This window comes from Cyrtonyx montezumae, unplaced genomic scaffold, assembly GCF_038088225.1.
Source record: "Cyrtonyx montezumae isolate F1298 unplaced genomic scaffold, pur_monq_1.0 scaffold_3, whole genome shotgun sequence".
Lineage (NCBI taxonomy): Eukaryota > Metazoa > Chordata > Aves > Galliformes > Odontophoridae > Cyrtonyx > Cyrtonyx montezumae.
In genome coordinates this window covers 94,617,981-94,637,667 of record NW_027072034.1, presented here as the reverse complement: position 1 = coordinate 94,637,667, position 19,687 = coordinate 94,617,981, and the positions used below count along the sequence as shown (strand labels likewise).

The window sequence follows — 19,687 nt, the reverse complement described above, 5'->3', positions numbered from 1 at the left end:
CTTTATCTTACCCTTAAATAAAAAAGCAGTGTGTAGGAAAGCTGCTGTGGCCTTTTGGCCTCTGGAGCCACCTGAGACACAGCAGGCTGCCATTGTAGCCTCAAGGGCAGGGATCTGGAGATCACAGTGTGCACCAGCTTGCCGTATGGTTTACTCAGTCTATGAGTTTGGTCACCTTTCTGTTAGCAAACTTGACAGAATATGAAAGAGACAGAATCCTGGTGAGTAGTTTTTGTTGGTATTGAATTCGTCCTGTGGAAAATGTCTTTCAGGAGATTGAATTCTCTCGTATCTGATTGCACAGACTTCTTATCACACCGCTGCCATAAGACAGGCACTGTGCGCATGGGATCTTCAGTTATGTTCATAAAATAATCTTCCATGTCTTTCAGCTATTTCCATATCCCTCACTGATGGATTTCTGTTTTCACAGGCCACAGCCTTGCTTTGACTTGCAGAATTCAAGCCAAGAGCTGACAGAAACTGCGCAGTGTGGGGTTCCATTCACAGATTGACTCAGTCAGTGATTAATACAAAGTTAGTCATACTCTTAAAATTCTTCCTTGCCTAGATCACGTCTAGTTCTACTTCAGATCGCTAACTTATCAGAGTTTAAAGGTGTTGTTTAAACCTTCTGCAGTTATAATTTCATTGTTTGTACTGTTTCTTGCAAGTGCTTTGTTAAATGAACTATCTAGTATTCTTACCTGACTTAGAAGATTATAAATATTATTTATAAAGATCCCAGAAAGTGTTAATTTGCTGTGCCAACTGGCTGTGTTTTGTGTCCTTCAGTGCTTTGTGCGCTGCAGTGTTTGTATTGTTTAGATTCACCGTTTGGTGGGAGGAAATGTTGTATGACATATCAGCTGCTTGGGGCACTGGGGTTAACAGTGTGTTCAGTTTGCTCAGGTCCCTTAGTATTCACTCTGGGTTTCTGCATTCGCCAAAAACTCTCAGGTCTGGATAGGAGCTTTGTTTTTCAGCTCAAATCTGGCTTTTGCAGACTGGACAAGTACTGCTTCAAGTTTCAGCTGTGGGTGCGGTAATAGGCAAAACCAGACTGGTTCGTTAATGTGGATGCTGTGTGTTTATGTGCCCATCCAAAGATTTGCAGTCTTCTAGAAACCAAAAGCAAAGAGCTGAAATATCTGGTTTTGTATGTGTTTCATGTTAAGTGTGGCTCATCTGTTCCACTGTTAATAAGAGATCAGTTATGTGATCTGCAGCAGCTGAGAAATGTGTGGAGGGACAGGATGATTTAAATGTGAGAGGTTGGGTACTGATAGATGATACTTGCAGTGGATAGGTGATGTATACAAATGAGGGGGCAATTATTCAAGCTGTAGCCCTAATTACTTCAGATTCAAACTAGCCATTGCCTAGAGGCCTTTTACAAGAAATTATACCACAAGTGTACCAAAGTAAAAGACGAAATCATTGAATATTTGTAGTTGGAAGAGACCCATGAGGATCAGTGAGTTCAACTCCTGTCTCCACAGGGGAGCACCAAAAAATCAGACCATGTCTCTGAGAGCATTGTCCAGACACTTCTTGAGCTCTGATAAGCTTGGTGGTGCGACCACTTCCCTGGGGAGCCTGTTCCAGTGCCTAAGTACCCCTCAGTAAAGAACCTCTTTCCAATATCCAGCCCAAACCTCCCTTGTCACAGCTTTGTGTCATCTGCCCTGTTCTGTCACTGGTCAGTAGAGGCTTCTGCCCCTCTGCTCCCTGTCATGAGGCTGCAATGAGGTCTCCTCACAATGTTCCCTTCTCCAGGCTGAACAAACTGAGTACATCATTGACTATCCCCATGAAAATCAGTGGGTTCCCAAATAATTCAAACTATGTTTCTTCACTGCTTTGCTCTGTGACAGATCCCCCTCCCACCTTATGAAGGCAGGATGGCTGAATGCAAGTATCTTGCACTGCTGGCTTCCTTAGAAATGTATATATTTGTTAATTGTTCTTCAGTAAGTTTTGAGTCAAGTTATGTGTAGTAGCTACTGATTCATTCTTAAAGAGGAAAAAAAAAAAGAAAAGGGGGAAATGATATTGTGGCACAGAATAATGACAGAGTTCACAAGAACCAAACATGCCTCTCAAGAAAGAATCTTCTCAGTGTAAGCTTTTGTTCCCAGTGTAAGTTAGGTATTACTGTAGGGAAAGCTGAAAGTTCTGCAGAAGTAACTTGTAATATATTCAGGTCTTTTGTAAGCCAAAGAATTCAATTGTAGAAGCGTTCATGCAGGTCTGGACAAGAAGGAGCTGTGCCTGCACAGGAGCTGCTGTCCGATTTGCAAGCCCAGGTGGAGCTACAGCTTGGCCAAGCTGCTGCTTGTGCCTGGGCTTTCATGAAGATGCCCTGGCTGTGGCTGGATGGTCAGGCACTCCTTGCAGGCTGAGGGAAGCAGAGCACCCAGTCAAGCTTTCTTACCCACAGGTGTGTGTGTAAAACAGGATGGACCAAGGAAGCTGCTTCTTGGACCTCTTCTGGCAGGCTTGCTACAGAGCAGGCTGGCTCTCTGGAGAGATCCAAGTGATACTGCCTTGGGAAATCAGAAACTTTCTCAGCCTCACTCTGAAGGGCCAAGAGATGATGTGCACAGATCTGCTTACAACTGGGGAAGCCTCAGCTGTTGTCAAAGGTTTCCCGAAGAAGCAGCTATGCTGCTTCAGGTTGGGAGTGCAGTGTGTTATAGGCAGTTCCCTCTCATTGAAAGGTGGAAAGTCTGAATATCTGCAGTGGCTTTATAGAAATGCTCCATATCTGTGAAACTTTGGCCACCTTGTTTTATACTGCTCCCTACTTCAGGCTGAGTCCTGTGTCCTGGCTGATGCTGCCCTCAGCAGCCATATCCATCCCGCTTGTGCTTTGTTTCTGTCTGACTTCTTGGTGCTGAGAGAGACCTGGCCATAGCCCAGATAACTTGCTACATCACGCTGACCACATACACCCTCAGGTGATCCAAGCAGCCAGCAGGCACAAAGCCTTGTTGTCCTGAGCAAGGCTGGTCTCTGCGCTCAGTTCAGACATACGCGTGTAGGAAGTTCAGCTCATTAAGCACTTTGGGGTGTGAGGGGGTGGTGGGAAGTAATGAAATGCAAGCTGCCTTGAGCTCTACTGCCTGTGGAAGATGTCACATGGTTTCCTTTAAAACGTAGGAAGAATGGCTTTTTAATTTATACACGAACACCCAGACATGAAGCAAGTGTGTAGGAAGGGAGAGTAATTTGAATTGTGCTGTGATTGCTTGGGTCCCATGTCACAGAGGCAATTTGAGTAGAAAAGAGATGCTCTTTCAGAACTTGTAGCTCAGAGCCCTTCTATTCTTGATCAAAAATGTTTAGGGAAGGCTTATCTTTATTTATATCTATGATATAAATGACTAAAGAGCATAAGTAATTCAGATTATTTCCTTGCAGTGCACTTGATGGTATTGTCCAAAAAACATTCCTGAACCAAAGCTCCAGTCGGTACAAAGAAGCGACACAAGACCTTGGGCTAAGAGAAAAGCAGTAGCGCTAAATACGTTGCAACACGTGAATATTCCGTGTATTTAAGAAAGGGGTTGTGTCTCTTTCAAATCCAAACAGCAAGTAATTGCATACAATTTTGTTTCCATAATTCAGAAAAGAAACGTGTAGCTATTGGAGAAAACCTTTGATTGACAAGGTAAAACATTACTGTAGAACAGGGAAGATTGTCGGATTAAGGTTTGTGTTTTCTTCCCGGTTACAGAGATTACAGTCTGTCTGAAAAGGACAACAAATGAAATATCTTGTGCCTCTCTTTTGTTTTGCCTCTGTTTACATTTATCTTGCAATACCGTCACTTGTCAATGTTGGGAAGTTCCTCCAGGGCAACTATATTTTGCACTGGTCTGCACATGAACGTCTGATGAGCTTCTGTTTCATCCATTGCGCCTCATCCTGCAGTTATTAATTGATGTTCTGAGAAATCAGCTCTAGATTATGCATGTGATTTTCTGGGCAGTTGTATTTCATGCTGAAACTGAACTTAAAGTGAACTCTTCCTGGGAGAGCTGAGGTTTGAATGGAGGCTGAAAAATTAAGGAAGCTACAAACGATACTGTGTCAATCACTTTCCTAGTAGCCTTGGAAGCAAACAGAATCCCTCTGGAACAGTTCTCCATGTAGTTTATAAGGTGATTAATTCACCTTTTGAGAAATGCTTGTACAATTTTTCTTTTTCATTAGGTAGCCAGTGCCCATGCTGCTTGCTAGAGGTGTGGTCTGGGTCTGTGCAGCTCTGACTCTGCCCAGGAGGAAATGACTAAAACTTTCTGACAAACTGCAAGAACAAAGAGCATCTTTGATTTACCAAAATAGTCATGATCATGAGGTTCAGGATGAGCTGCGAAGTCTTGGAGCCAGCAGTCCAGACTGGGGAGAGCAGATCAGTCCAAAATTAAAGGGAGGGAGACCTGGCAGAACAGCAGAGGAGTTTTGGGTTGAGAGATGTCTGGTATTCCCTTGTGCTACAAAGCCCTTCTGTGATGAAGGAGATAGGATCTTTCCCTTCTGCTCTGCTGCTGCTTTTGGGTCCTTGCAGCCCAAGAATCCCAAAATTCCCTCGTGTCCGTTGCATGACTTAGCTGGAGCTGAATGTTGGGAGTGAAGAGGAGAAGCTCCATTTAGACACAAGTGTTTTGTTTCAGTGCATGATATTACTTTAAGCAGGCCTGCAGTACACTGTTAACCAATTTTTTTCTCTATCTTTGCGAGTTTGTACATGACATTCTGCAGTACCCTTTATAGAAACTTCAAATATTTTTCTTTTCCCACCTACCATGTTTTGTCTTTTTTTCCATCTGATGATTTTTTTTTCCTTCCTGTGTTACACAGGGCATAATTATTCTGTTGCAATAGCCTGAAGCCCTGGTCCTGTGACTGAGTCTGCTAGCAGAGACTTATTCATCCCTGTCCTTCACAGTCTGTGTACATTGTTTTTTCCTGGTGTTTTTCCTAATCTGTTTAAAAAAACTGTTCTAAGAAGCAGTGATCCATATGGAATCACCACTGTTGGAAAAGACCTTCAGGATCATCCAGTCCAACCATCCACCTATCACCAGTATCTCCCACTAAGCCATGTCCCTCAGTATAACATCTAAATGTTTCTTGAACACCTCCGGGGGCGGTGACTCCACCACTTCCCTGGGCAGCACCTGACTGCGCTTTCAGAGAGGAAGTATTTCCTAACGCCAGCCTGAACCTCCCCTGGTGCAACTTGAGGCCATTCCCTCTAGTCCTATTGCTAATTACATGAGAGAAGAGGCCGACCCCCACCTCACCACAGCCTCCCTTCAACCTCCTACATATACCCCAAGACACTATATTTTACATTTTTTGTATTTAGGCCTGGGATTGCATCTTTTTCATGTGCTCTATTACTGTGTGTCATAAATAGGCTAAATTCTCCCTGTTTTAGCTCATACCTTCTGGATATTTCCAGTCAGTGTTTGTTATCCCAGGTCAACTAGATAGTCTATCTCTTTAGCCCTTAATGTTTTTGAGTCAAATGTTTGCATTCTGATCATGTTGCTTGCTTGTCTAAGCTTCTCTCAGCTTGCTAGTATCTGCTCCTGCTCTCAGCACAATTGTTGTTCTGTGAGCAGTGCCTCAGCCTGCCAGGGCAGCGCCCCAGTGGTACACTAAGGTCATAACTGGAAGGTTACTGACCTTCCTCTGTAGTGACACACAGTACCTTTCAGCAGCATTCCTCATTTCAGTCCTACCAGCTGTATTTCACTGAGCACTCATATGGGAGTTAGATTTTTATATCTTAATGAGAGTTCATGAAATTGCCTAGGATTGGAATTTTTTAATCTGTCCAGAGTTTTATTCCCAAACTTCCCTTTGCATTTTAGTTCTGAAGTTCACATAGAACTTCCTCTCAGAACAATTTTGTCAAGCTTCTCACGCCAAATAGCATTTTTTTGACCAAAATCTTTAGATGGGAGTATCCTCTGTGATGATGGGAAAGAGCTTTAGGGTTGTTTCAGTGCCCTGTGCTGCTCTTACTTTCACTGACTCCTCTTTGCACTCAGAGCTCTGGCCGTTCAGTTCCATGGGATGCTCTGCTGGCAGTTCTGCAGGTTGCAGTAGTGAGGAGTCGTATCAAGGTATCATTCACCTTACCTGCTTTGTGTTGCACAGGTGTGATCTGCTGGGAGGCGGGGGCAGGCACGAACCTGACCATTTAATGCAGAAATACTGAGAGAGGATGTTGCTGGGAATTGTTAGGAATAAACAAGCTCATTTCCTATTAGTACATCAACTGTCATCCTTTAATCTCTAGGCACATTTTTTGATGTTGTTTTTGTTTTAATATGCTGTTATGTACGTCATCCACTGTACTTCCTGTATCCCATGTCACTTTATGACAAACTTTAATAAGATTTCACTGTTAAGTCTCCTCAGACTTTGTAGCGATTAATTAAATTCTTCACTTTTCTCTTTTCAGTGTCAGGAGCTTATATGGATCAGTGGAATTGGCTTGAGTAACGGTGAAGATCAGCATTGAGTCTATTCCCCTGGGTGAGTAACCTAAGCCAACAGCTTACTCCTCACCATTGATGTCAACCTATCTACTGGTTTTTGCTTGATACCTTACACAATGGCTCCTTTAGGCTTTTAGTTCAAATGTTCTTAAAATTGCACTGCATTACGGCTTCCTGCAGGAGTTGTAGATGAGTGTCATGCTGCTTCTGCTCATGGAAAAATACATTTATTTGATGTCTTTTAAAGGGGGACCATCACTTATGTGTTCTGAACTGCTCTTTAGATTTGGAGAGGCTTTCTGCATTTTAAAGACAGTGGCTTAGGAGTTAACATATGGGCTGTGGCAGTATAATAGAGCATATTTTGATTATCCAAGAAATAAAAATGAGGTGACCACTGAAGCCGTTGTTGTGTCGCACTGTGTACTCAACAAGTGGTGTCAGTGCTTCCAAACGGGCCTTGCTGCACTTGCCACACCTCTGTGGTGTGGCAGTGCTGCTTGGCTGCAGTTAATCTGACTTGGCAGGTCTGTAGCAATGTGTAGAGAAACTGCCTACAGCTTTCAGATCACTAGGGCAAGTTTAAGTTTATGTGAAAACCGCTTTTGACAGACTATCTGTTGCATTTGCTGTTGGAAATGGCCCAGTTTAGCAGACTTCAAGGTGTGGCATTTTGCATTTGGTCTAGACTGATTTGATCCAAGTAGCATAGTGCATGTCATAGCTGCCAGTCTTGTTTTGGGGATGGTTATCTCCTATCTACTTAGTTTTGGATATTAGGGTACAGTCTGGCATGTGAAGGACTTGAGGCTTCTAAATTCCAGCAGGCTCTTCACTTGGAGAGCTGGGTTGAGTTGCTACACTCGCAGTTCAGCTTTGCGTGTTGTGGCTGGGATTCACCAACCCCTTACTATACCTGTATCGGCTTCTACTCCACAGCCCTGTAGTGCTTCTTCTGAACTGCTATCTTCACACTGTAGCTGCTTCATCAGGCTGCTTCCTGCTCCAGCTGGGACCTCTTGAACTTTTGTGCGTGTTTTTTGTTGCTATTTGTCTCTGGAGGGCTGCACAGCCCTACTGTTCACCTCACACCATGGTGTGCCACACACTCAAGGGGTTGAGACTGTTGGTGATGGCTGCTGTTTCCTGCTACATTTAACAGCCCGTGCCCCAAGGAGATACTTGCCTTGTGTCCCCAGAGATTTACTCTCTCTTTGGAGAGAGCAGCAAATGCACCTCTGCTGCCTGATGCTGCTGGTGTGACCACCAAGCTGCAAAGCTGGCTTTGGTCATTGCTGCTCCTCAGTGCCATCCCACATCCCCAGGCCTGCCTGGAGATGGAGCTGTGTCTTGTTCAAGATTTTATTTCCTTTCTCTTCATCTCCTTCCCCCTGCTACAGTCCTTGGAGTGCATCTTCTTGGGCCTCCAACCTTTCCCACTTTAAATCACTGCTTGTGAACTCTCTGTGGGATCCTCAGGCTGCCTGAGAGCCTGGAAAGAGGCAAGTGATGCTCTTTTTTCGTCACAAACCCCAAAGTCTGGCACCAAAAGTTTTTATTCCCCAGGCTCTTAATCAGTGGTCTTCTGGCGCCAAAAGTAGTTATCACCTATTGTCCTCCTATGCAGGTCCCATTTCTTCAGTTTTATTGCAAATCAGAGTTGCAGGGATTACATTCCAGCTGGCCAGGCACTCCAGCTGGATTTGAATGGGTCGTGGCTATAAAAACATCATTAAAAGTCTGATGTTGGCTGGCCTCCACCTTCTGCTGGATGTGTGTTTGGAGATTTTCAGTCTGCTGGCATGACTATGCAAACATCTTGCCTTCATTGGAAATCTCTGGATCCTTGCTTTCCCTAGGAATAACCAGAAGCATTGGGACCTGAATCTGCTTTCTCTTCTGCACTGCTCTGGGAGGAGGTGTGTGCCCAGATCCTTCCTAGTCGGTGCATGTGGGCACTTGGTCCTCTCTCTGTTATCTGTTCTCACAGCCTGAGTACAGGCGTACCTGCCATGAAAGACCCATTTCCTTCAGCATTCTGTCTGGAAGGCTGGAAGTGATTTCTCCTGCTACTTGCTTTCACCATCAAATAAGTAAATAAAAGCCTCTCCTAGTGCGATGGCCCGAAGCTCTGACTGCACTGGGCTGTGTTACGAGCTGCTGCCTGCTGCTCCCAGTTGGACAGATGAGTGCAAGGGCTTCCTGTTGCCCTGTGTGTTCATCTCATCACTGCATTTATTAGTGCTTAGGTGGCTTGTCCTAAGGACCCTTGTCTTTGGGTACTGTCCCCATTCAGCTTCTCTTGTGCTTTTAATAGTTGTACTAAACTCAGATATGCTCTAAATAGTGCTGAGTGTTTCCTGGAGCTTGTGGCCACTCTGCATGCTTATGGGAGGTGTGGCACTGCCTGTGGGTGGGGTGGGGAGGCAGAGGGTTGGAGTGTGCTTGCCTGGGGCTTGATTTCCACTCTGGCCAGACACGGGGATATCACGTATGTCAGTGTGTTACCCAAGACTGCTGTGTAGCCAAGATAAAGCTCCTGATTTGTAGGAGGAGTTGCCCCCTCCTCAGATTCTGCCTTGTTCAACCTCACTGTGCTGTCCAAGCAGTGCCATGGCATTGAATGTCATGGGGATGCTGGTGAAGGAAGGTCAGTTTTGCTGCTGGGTTCAGGAAGGGTTAAGCCTGTGAATCTACTCATTTATTTTTGAGTTAACATTTCTCTTGTGTGAATGACATCTCCACCCTTTAAGCTCTTCAAAGTAGAAGTGAATCTTGGGCCAGAGGGAGAGAGGAAGAAGTATGTCACCCCTGGCATGCAGTGGGGGGAAAGGGGCAGGGTTTTTATGTTTGGGTTTTTTCCATCCCTTTCTTCCAAGCAGGAATATTGCAGCTTATAGAAAGCAGTGTGCGTGTCCCTGTTGTTTTTTGCAATGTGGTTTGGGTACTGTTAATGTAGCTTCACGTTATGTTCACCCACAGTGCTGATGGCAGCTCTCTAATACACATAAATGTAGGAAGAGAAAGAGAGCTGTGTTTATCTGTACACATTAGCTTACTGCCCTGTTTATCTCATATGTGACCTCTGCTGCACAGAGCCTTTCCTTGCTTTTTTCTGCCTGCTCTTTTTTGCTTGACTTTCTCAGTCCTGACAGTTGCTTTATATTCAGAAAATAAAAATTCATCCCCCACAAAGCTTTCAAATCTAATTTCATTTCTTCCTTTGCTTCTCTGAGAAACTCTTCTTGATTGCTTCAAGACTGAGAATGTATATTTTTGCTGTTTGTGTAGGCAAGCTTATGTTGTCTGCAGAAACCTGGTCAACTGATATGTTTCATTTTGTAAATTTATAACCCTGTGCGGTTTATGTGTTGAGAATAATCTTTCTGAGCTGGAAGAAGATTGTCCAATCTGTTATAAGATGTCCCACTTTGTGAGTAGTGCATCTCATTAGGAATAGGGCTGTCTGTTTGCATGGCTTTTTTTTCTTTCCTTAAGTAGCTTGAGGGAAGAAATCTATCATTACATCATCTGGTAATAATACTTGGCACTTTATTTGCATCTTCAAAAAATGATACAGCTTTGAATTAAGCGATTTCTATATCATTGTGTAGTAGTTTATTATTTGCCCCATTTGACAGGGGAAGAAATGAACCACAAGTCAAGCGACCTTAGGCTGTGAGAAGAGACAAATTATCAGCCTGACTTCCTGGCTCCCTGGCTGCTACTGATGCAACACCACACCTTTCTTGTTTAAATGAAGAAAAAAAAAAGTAGGATGAAATAATGTTTGATTCCCATTGACAACAAAGAGAAAGGGAGATCTGAATGATCTTGCCTGGCCTTTGTTAACTATTTAGTTAAGTGAAATTGTTGTTCCTATAATATTTTGAAGTATTTTTGCTCTTCTTTGGCAGCTGAGGCTGGGATGGGAAAAGTGAGGCATCCTAAATAGGGACTGTGTTACTATGCAGGAATAATCCTTCTTGTGTCCCCCACTGTACGCCACAGCAGGATTCTTGTTTTTACCCTCCTGTTGTTGCTTTAAGTGGTGTCTGGGATGTTACGGAGCAGATCTGCAAGTAATTGCAGGAATGTTGATGACTACAGCTCTGCATTTGATTAAAACTCCTTTTTTTCCCTGTAATTTTTCTTTTTTAATGAAATCTAGAAAAGGTGCTTCAGAGTGCTGAGCTGCATTAGAGTAGTTTAGCTCCACTGGGGATGACAGATAATCTATTAAGTGGTGAGACGCAGAAGAGCAAAGATCTCATGAAGAATTTCTTCATCTTTCTTTGGGATATATCTGGACTGCTTCTCCACAAGTTCTCAGATGCTGCCTGTCCACCTTCTGGCTGGGTTCACATGCTTCGTTTGATAAACTTTCTGGTGAATATCTTGCATGACTTCGAGCAACTTTATTCTAGGCATGCCTTGCTAGTAAAGACGATGAGGAATGCAGCTGTCTTCAGCCATGCACTATCTGGGAATGCAGAACATTGCCAAGCCCTTTTAGGGGTTTGAGCTTTAACTCCAAGCATATATTTTGTTTTCTGTTTTGAATGAGTAGACTGGATAGATGTGCCGATGCCATAGATGAGATCTTCAGCAACAGTTTGCAGCACTCAGGTACCACAGCCAGTATTCTTTTTTCTTTGCTAGGAGAGAGGTTTGGGTCTTGTTTTCAGCTTCTAAAATTACTTTTGTGATGAAATGTGCTTGCAGCATCTACTGAAGATAAGATATCTGGGCTGGTGACCTGTGCAGCTCTGGATCCAGCCTGTATTCCCACTACCTCATTTGTGCATGCTCTCTTCTGGCACTGAAAAGAGCTGTCTTGTGCCATGGCGTGCTTGCAGGGCTCTCATTTCATCCAGTGTTTCACATGATACCTGAATTCCTGATGACTTATCAGCTGATTTTTTTTGAGGAACTGAATGTGGCTTATCCTCATTCTGAATGTTTTTCCCTCGTGCTGCCTGGGAGCCCGCAGGGCTGGGTTGGGATCTGAATTTTGCACCAGGAAGAGCAGAGCAGCTGGTATGCAGGCTTTCATGCTTTACTTGCAGTGCATGCGCTTGCGTTGTTGCCTCCATGTATTTCCTTTGTTATCTGACCACTTCTCTCATCTTTTTTTTTTTTATCAGCAGCTCAGGAGAAGCATCTGTGGGGGGAGAGGCATGTTTGCCTTGGGCTGTTTTGTTTGTGGGCTGAATTTTGTGTGTGCGTGTGTGTTTCCTAATTTTCTTTTTGAGGTATTGCACCCCAAAGGGGTGAATGCTTTTGTGAATGTGTCCAGGGCAAGTTGCTTGGATCTTGCTGTAATAACCCTCACCAAGGAATATCTTGGAGATACTTTAGTATCTCTGTGTGTTGTTTTGGTATTTGAAACTAAAAGAGGGAGGGAGCTACCTGACTATCTGGATGCTTCTCCACCCCACATTGCTCTAGTACCAGTTCACCAAAAAGGCTGTGACTGTGCCAAGCAGGAAAATGAGTTGCTTTTCCGGTGGTGATGGTGGTGATTTTTTGTTTGTTTGTTTGTTTCTCACATTTCTTCCTAACTCTTTCCAAGCAGCGAAGAGAACATGTTGGATTTCGTGGTCTGATGGCAAATATCACTGGCACACAAGGGAAGATGAGCAAAGAGGGGAAAGAGTGGGCAAGATGGGGCATAAGGCTTGAACAGAAGAAGCAGTGGGAGTTGGAGGAGGCAGTGGGAAGTGGGAGGCAGTGGGTACCTGAGCCAGTGCGGTTCCCCACAGTGGACTTGATTACTGCCTGCCCAGTTTTGCTTATGTAGACAAGAAATTCCACTCTAAAATAGCATAAGTAAACACAGGGTTTTTCTTAACTGTTAGGAGTTTAAAATTGCAACTTCCACATTGCCTGTCCATCTGCTTGTATCCCCACACCCTCATGAACAAGTCCTGCATTACAGCTTGGCTTCTTATTACTGCCTTCCTTAGAGTTTTACTTGTTGGAGTAGGATGTCTAGGTTAACCTATCCCTAGGATTCAGGGTCAGTCGGGGAAACTGCTAGAGTTTTTGTGCCATGTGGTCATCCTTAGAGCGGATCTGAATGGTAAGAGTGGATGCTTATGGAAACCACCTTATGTGGCCTCAGGGATGTTCACAGGACCCTACTCAGCACGGGCCTTCACGTGGCATCAGCTGGGCAGCCCTGGGGGGAGGGCTGGCCTGAGTGTGCGGACACCTCTTGGTTGTAGAGGGCTGGGTTACACCGTCTGCTCTGACTAGCATGCACCTGATTGTTTTCCGCTTTGCCATCCAAGCTCTAATCTGGCCCTTTGATTTTCCCAAGGCAGTAGGTTCCAGATTCAGGTGCCTGAACTGTGTTGAGGAGCGGGTGACAAGGTGTGAAAGGCAAGGGCTGCCTCAAAGGATGTGGCCGCTCCAGAAATCCTCTGGTGGTTTGCAGCTGAGGGCAGAACCTCAGAAAGGAGCTGCTCTACTGATGGCATGGCTCGGCTCTGGCTATGCGAGTCATGCTGGTTAAAATGAGAGATGTGCATAAGCAGGATGTCTCTATCGATCCTCCTTGAGCCTTTCCAATTTGTTTCAGGGAGGCTCAGATCCAAATGGCATAAAATTGACATTTGTCTTAGGTCTGCTTTTCTCCCTGCCAGCGCATGCACATGTGCTCATTTGAAACAAATACCCAGATGTTCTCTTATCTTAAAACTGGAGATTCACCTGAAATTGTTTCTTGAGGAATTTGAGAACTTTTTTGGGTAAAGCTGCCTGTCTGTAAGCATTTTCCAGGGCTCGTCACACTGTGAAATCATGGTATTAAAATAATTGCCTTTGAAATGAAGGGAGGGTCATATGCCCTACATCAGAAATTCCTCTTAGTTCTTATTTATCCAGTATATAAATGTCATGGCTTACATCCACAGGGTGTTTATATTCAGGTTTTAGCTCTAACAGTATCCCTTACTCTTCAGAATAAATGCCATATAATCTGGTTATGAGCAATATTCTTAATTTAGATACTAAAAATAGGACATAGACAGATCTGAGTTAGTTTAAGAAAGTAGGAGAGCAAATAGCTTTGTCTCATGAGGGGAGATCAAGTTCAATTGAGTCACTTAGTGTTCAGTATAATGGTAAAGCCAGAAAATTCTGTCTGTTTCATTCTCATAGTACAATTGCTGTATTTTTTCTCTTCTCATTGATTTCTCTGAGGGCCTGGTTCTCCTCTATCTTGCCTCTGGTTATACCTGTTCTGGAAATTATGAAGAAGGCATAGGTTTGGAAGCATCCTTTTTTCCTGCTCATTATTTCAGTGCACACTGATTTGAGGTATATGAAACAGCAGGAAATGAAGTTGTTCCTTGGAGCCTTGCAGTGTTGCACTAGCAAGAACAAGATGCACATTCAGGGAGGAGAATCATCCTTTTTGTAGGAGGTGGACATCGTCCAAGAGGCTTGGACACTTGAAACACTACCCTCACTTAACCAAGCCAACAGTCCTATGCCTGGAGGAGGTTGCCATGATGCTGGGACATTTACCACAAAATGCTCTCTTATGCGCTTGACAGCTGTTTATTTAAATAGTAACAAGGTAAGAATCAATAACTAATAATAGCCAGTACCTGTAAACTGGTGAAACTGACTTTCTTGGCTGTCCTTATTGATGGCTGAGTAGACAACTTTTTGCTCCTTGCCACAGACAGTGAAGGCTGTTAGTGTTTAGCTCAGTCATTCTCTGTTTTCTGGGCAAGTGGGTGAGCTTCCTCAAGACTCCCTGTTGCTTCTGTGGAGGTGCTTCCTGACTTTCTAGCTGATGTAGGCTTAGCATAGTCCCCCATGGAGACAGATATTGTAGAACATCATTTGTTTACCCTGAATCTGAGTAATTTTTGTTTTGTTTTCTGTGTGGACTCAAGCTAAGTGGTCACAGAGGTTCTATGGAAACTACGTAAATTTTACCTGGAAATGTCCTGATGAAGTGGTTGTTCTTTTTATGAAGTGGCGATGTCACACCTAGAGCAATCCAGAGCAAAATCACTATTGAATGTATCTTTATGGCAGACTTGATTTGAACTTTCAGCATTTCCCTTGAGCCCAACACACGTGCACTAGTTGCTGTGCTTAGAAAGTCATTTTCATTGGAGAGGGAAGGAGGGTTGCTGCCACAATGATAAAGATGTTTGTGGATACTTGATCCTATTCAGTTTGTGGCAGAGCTCATGTCTGATGGCTGCTAGGTCGAAGTCATTCAAGGTAAGAAGAGTGATGTTTCGCTGTGGATCTTATAACAGTGGGCTGATGTTGCTGAAAACACCCACAAGTTGCACGAAGCCAGCAAGATCTGGGATCATAGAATATCCTGTTAGAAAATCCACAAGGATTTTCAAGTCCAACTCCTAATCTGTATTTTAACATCCTGTTTTGGTCAGTCAGTTGAAGAGGCACTCAGTGTTAGGCAAGTACTCAACACCATTGGCTTCAGTAGCATTAGGAATGTGCTTATTATCAAATGTGGACTTATGCAACTTGCTGATCTCAGTCTGAGTGGGTTTTGCTGAAAAAATCCTGTGCCGATGGACGAATCGTCTCTGTTCCAGGCTCTGGTTCAACTAAGTTGTCAATCTAATTTCAGGGGAATGGGTTATAAACACTGCGAGATGCTGAGCTTGTGTAAAGCCACTTTGTTGATAAGGAGCTGCTCAAAATATTTTGAAAGCTGAATTCTGTTCTGGGACTAGGCAGCCAGTGTTAGCTGTGCTGACAAGGCACTGTGCCAGGCCATTTTGGCTGCTATACCTGCATGGCTTGCTGCTGAGCAGTTCGATTTGATGTGCCATGGGTGTCATGCTGCCCGAGGTCCACCAGGCAACAGCTGTAGTAAAGCAGCCCCAGGAATTCTGCCAGGGCCACCCATCTGGGCACTCCACCACCTCCTGTCCAGATGGAAAGTGGGCTCAGAGTCCCATCAGGTGTTGCAGTGTTTTGGGGAAAGCAAAAACAAAAAACAAAAACAAAAAAAAAGAACATGTAGCTGCTCTGGTGCCTTTCTTATCTATTCCAGGCTCACAGCACAGGATGAAAATCATTCAGGTGGGAGATGTCACTCTCCCACATCTCTGGCTGTCTGAGAGATAACCTTGTTAACTGTCATCATTTTAGCCCCCAAATAGTCTACCAGCAGAGAGAAGCAGGTCTGCAATTGTGAGCTTCCAAGTTCACATAGGAGCCCATTTGTGCATTTGATGCTTTCTGTTCTAAGATCCTGGCATGGATTTCTGGTATTGCTGCCTTTTCATTCCTCCCTCTACTTCAGACCTCTCTCAGTACAATAGTGCTGATTGCTGCTTTCCTCCAGCATTTGACACTTTCAGATGTTAATATGTTTACAGTTTGTATCCTGTGAGTAGAGTAGCCAGCTTTGCCTTTGCATGCACCTTGAACTCCTTTATAGCCAATCTCATGTGCGTGGCCCACACTGTGCAAGGAGTTCTGGTATGCAGCTGTGTTCCTATTTCAAGGCCTCTGCCAGGCTTCATGTTGTGCCTCAGAGCCCTGAGAAGAAAAGTAGGGGCAACAGTGTGCGCCAAGAACTGGCATTGCTTGTTTTGCATGAACCTGTGAGTGCTCATCAGAATCATGTGCCTTGTGCCATGGGGTTTTCTTGCTGCTGGGATCTGGTGCTAAAGTTACGCTTTCTCAGTCAGTGGGGTGTTGCCTTATAGCAGTAATCCTGTCATTGAAGGTAGGTACAGTACTGCTCTGAGAAACTGCTTTTGGGAAGGATAGGAAAAAGAAGCCCACCAACATTGCGATGAATCCAAAGAAGCCATTAATGTAGACATTTATGATGACAGGAAACCATGTATGTACATGACAAGGAGTAGTAGTGGTAGAGCTGTCTCTTTAATGTTCCTGCTATCAGATTAGTTGTCAACATCTGTTAACTCCTGGAACCACGAAATATGGAGACAGTTCTGAGGTTTGCATTGTTAAGAGTTGTGTGTAATTTACAGTGTATTATGATAGCTGTGGAGAATGCCATGGTCCACACAGTCAAGATGTGGCACTGTTACTGTCTTCTGTGTTATCTGTAATGAGTGTGGAGCCTTGCTTGCATTACAGTAGTAGAAGAAATGTACTCAGTCCTGTTTCTGTCTCTAGGTGTTTGCGAAAGGCTCTTTGGAGTGCTGCCTGGTGCCAGATTACTGGCAAGCAGCCCCACCAATTTCTTGTGGTCTTGTCAGGTCTTGCAGAGAAGTGTTGGGCTGGGCCACAGTCTTTAGGTGAGAACCTCCAAGACACAATGAGGATGTCCTTCTAGTGCCTATGTGTTCTGATGTGCATGCTGGATGAGAAAGCACCTGCTTTCTCCCTGCTGCTGAGAAGATCATAGAATAGAACCAGTCATTAAGGTTGGAAAACACCATGAAGATCATTTAATCCAGCCCTCTAGCCATTTCCCCCATAATGAGTCATTATGGGGTGACTGCACAGTGAAGGCACGTGAAGCCCAGCAGATGAACATGTGCTTCACTCAGGTAGGCTAGTCTGTTGAAGTAGCAGTTCAGACAAAGTGACAGGATTCCCAGCTCATGTGGGTGACTTTTAGTCCGAGCCCTTTTGGGAAGTCTAAGCTGTTTGTTTTGATTAAACACTTGACTTCATTTCGATGCCTGTCTTAAACAAGGCTTGGTCTCTTTATTTAGGCAGCTGGAATTGGGAAAACATTGTATTTTTCATAGTGTAGACCTACCCTTCTTGTTGCCAGATTGTTTGTATTATGTTCAGTCATTATCCCTGCCTAATTTGGAAGTTTTGTACTTGGACCACTGTAGCACTGAGAAGCCTTGGCCTACCAAGCTGGCATCAGAGAGCCAGGTTAAGGTTTCTTCTCCTTAAATGAAGAAGATTTTTTAAATCATAAGCAACTTTTCTTTGAATAATGTTTAAGTAGATTTGCGGAAGCTTCAAAATGAGCACAAATGCATTTAGAAGTGTGTTCTGAGGTTTGCCATCTGCATTTGTTTCACTGGTAACTGATCCTTGGCTTAGGAAATGGTGTTTAAGTAGCTGTCATTTTCACATTATTTCCCAAAGTCTTTTTTTAGATGCAATAATGCAGTGCAGGCAATTAAAACTCTACTTTTTGAAGACTTTCAATTAGCTGACACTACTGATTCAGATCTTACAGTCTGTAAAATACAGCACCTCTCTTCATACTACTTCATTTTGTATAGCACTACACTTTCTTTTAAAGATATATAAATAGGATACTAGGGAAAAAAAAAAAAGCAAATGAAAAACAACAGAACAACAAACCAGGGCAGAGAAATGACAGTTCAGTATTCTTGGCATTTCTCAGAAAGCTACTTAAGATTATCTTCTTAAAATGGCATTTATGTTTTTTTTTTTTTTTTTTTGCCTGCAAGTCAAATAGAGGAGTGACAACTGATATTTCATTAAAGTATTGTTAGAGGCCCGAATGCATTTATGATCCCTGAGACATTTACAGGAAAACGAAGTTTGCTATTTAGAACTTTAAAAAGTTATATCTAAGAGCAAAAAGCAAATCCAAAAGGCCAGCTGCAGGTACTGGATCCTGTCTGTATCTATTTTTTCTTTTAACAAATGTATCAGTAGAACTTCAGTTAGGCATTGGATGTTGAATTGGATACTGGAATTTAGATAAACTGGAGTGACGGTTGCCAGCATTCATTGTTAGATGTATGGCCAGGTGGATTCTCTTCCAAATATTTCTCAAGAGTTGATGAAAAAGGAGGAAACCACAGCTTTCTCCTAAATTTGCCATGGGAACAATACTTCTTTTTGTTTGTTTGTTTTTGTTTTTCCATTGAATTAGGAGGTTTTCCAGGTTTTTTCCCTTTCTCGCCTCCTAACATCAAGGAGTCAGGCTTCTGTCAAGGACTTCAAAATGTAGTGAGATAACAGGGCTGGAAAAGTAGGGATATTGAGAAATAATTTGCTAAGTAAGGCCAGTAGCAGGCCAGTAGCAGCAGGAATAGTTGTACAGAGCATGTTACATTTGGGGAGCAGTATTTTGGTACTTTTATAAAACAGCATTGAAGGCAACGAGTCTAATGCTGTCCAGCCAGATTTGCCCCTCAGATTGTACTGCAGTAAAGCTTAGAAAATTCTCCACTAGACTTTTAAGGTAAGGCATATTCCATCAGAATTTTTTTCATAGTGAAAAATAAAGTTATTGAATTTATTTGTAAAGGCTTTAACAGAAGTAATCACATACTTGGGTACACGCATTCAAGTGCTCCTTGTAGTTAGGTGGATTTCCAGCAACTTCAGCATGATTTACTGTTGAACTTGCAGCTTATTTGCACACAGTATTTTATCTTCAGTGAGACTGTTTCCTTGTGAAATACAGTTAAATTGTACAATGAATTGCAGGAGCACGTAGCTTTTGTAAACTTTAGAAAACAATTGCAGTGTTTGGTCTTAAAAGTCTGTCCTAGGATTGTCCTTGTGTTGCATCATTTAAATTAATAGAGCTTTCTGTTTTTTGAACATGTTAGAAACTTGGTAGTAATAGTGTTATTTCAGTAGCAGTGTATTTCCAGGTTGTTTCAGTCCTTCAAAACTGTATGCGGTATATGTGAAGTAAATATTTTTGACCGTGTTGGATCTTTTTCATACAGCAAGAACATCAGAGTTGAGGCCTTGTCATCACCAGTGTCTTCTGCAAGCCCAGCCTGCACTAAGTGCTATCTTTGCATTCATCAGGGTAAGATGTTCAAGAGAGTGTCCGGTCCTGTAGCTAGGGAAACAGTGTCCACAGATTCTAAATGTAACATCTCTTTAAACAGTCCCCTTACAAATGGCTCAGCAGGCAGGTGTGTAAACCTCAGAAAGGGAAATACAGGGACAGTAGTTCTATTTTAAGACTTGTTTTTATCAATTTATTACATATGAAGTAATAACCTTATAAAACTGATTCAGTGCTTTAGAACAAGTAATACGTATCTCCAGGTAACGTCTCGGTCTCAATGTGTGGACATGGGAGATTTGGCCCCAGACGTTCATGTGGCAGCCAAGGAACTTGGGGGTTTGTGGCAATTAAGAGAAACTATCGTTACTTGTTTACTTTCTGGTGGTTTTTTTTTTCTGTTTTTTAACAGCTGCTAAACTTTGTAAGG

At 43.3% G+C, this 19,687-nt stretch overlaps 1 protein-coding gene across 12 annotated transcripts in view; it reads left to right on the top strand.

Moving 5' to 3' along the window:
* PPFIBP1 (PPFIA binding protein 1) overlaps positions 1-19,687 on the top strand; it is a 98,186-nt gene that overhangs the window by 16,560 nt on the left and 61,939 nt on the right. For all 12 annotated transcript variants that reach the window (XM_065742463.1, XM_065742468.1, XM_065742462.1 and 9 more), the window contains exon 2: positions 6,488-6,561. The gene's annotated coding sequence lies outside the window, so the exon portion shown is untranslated. The remainder of the gene's footprint in view (positions 1-6,487; positions 6,562-19,687) is intronic.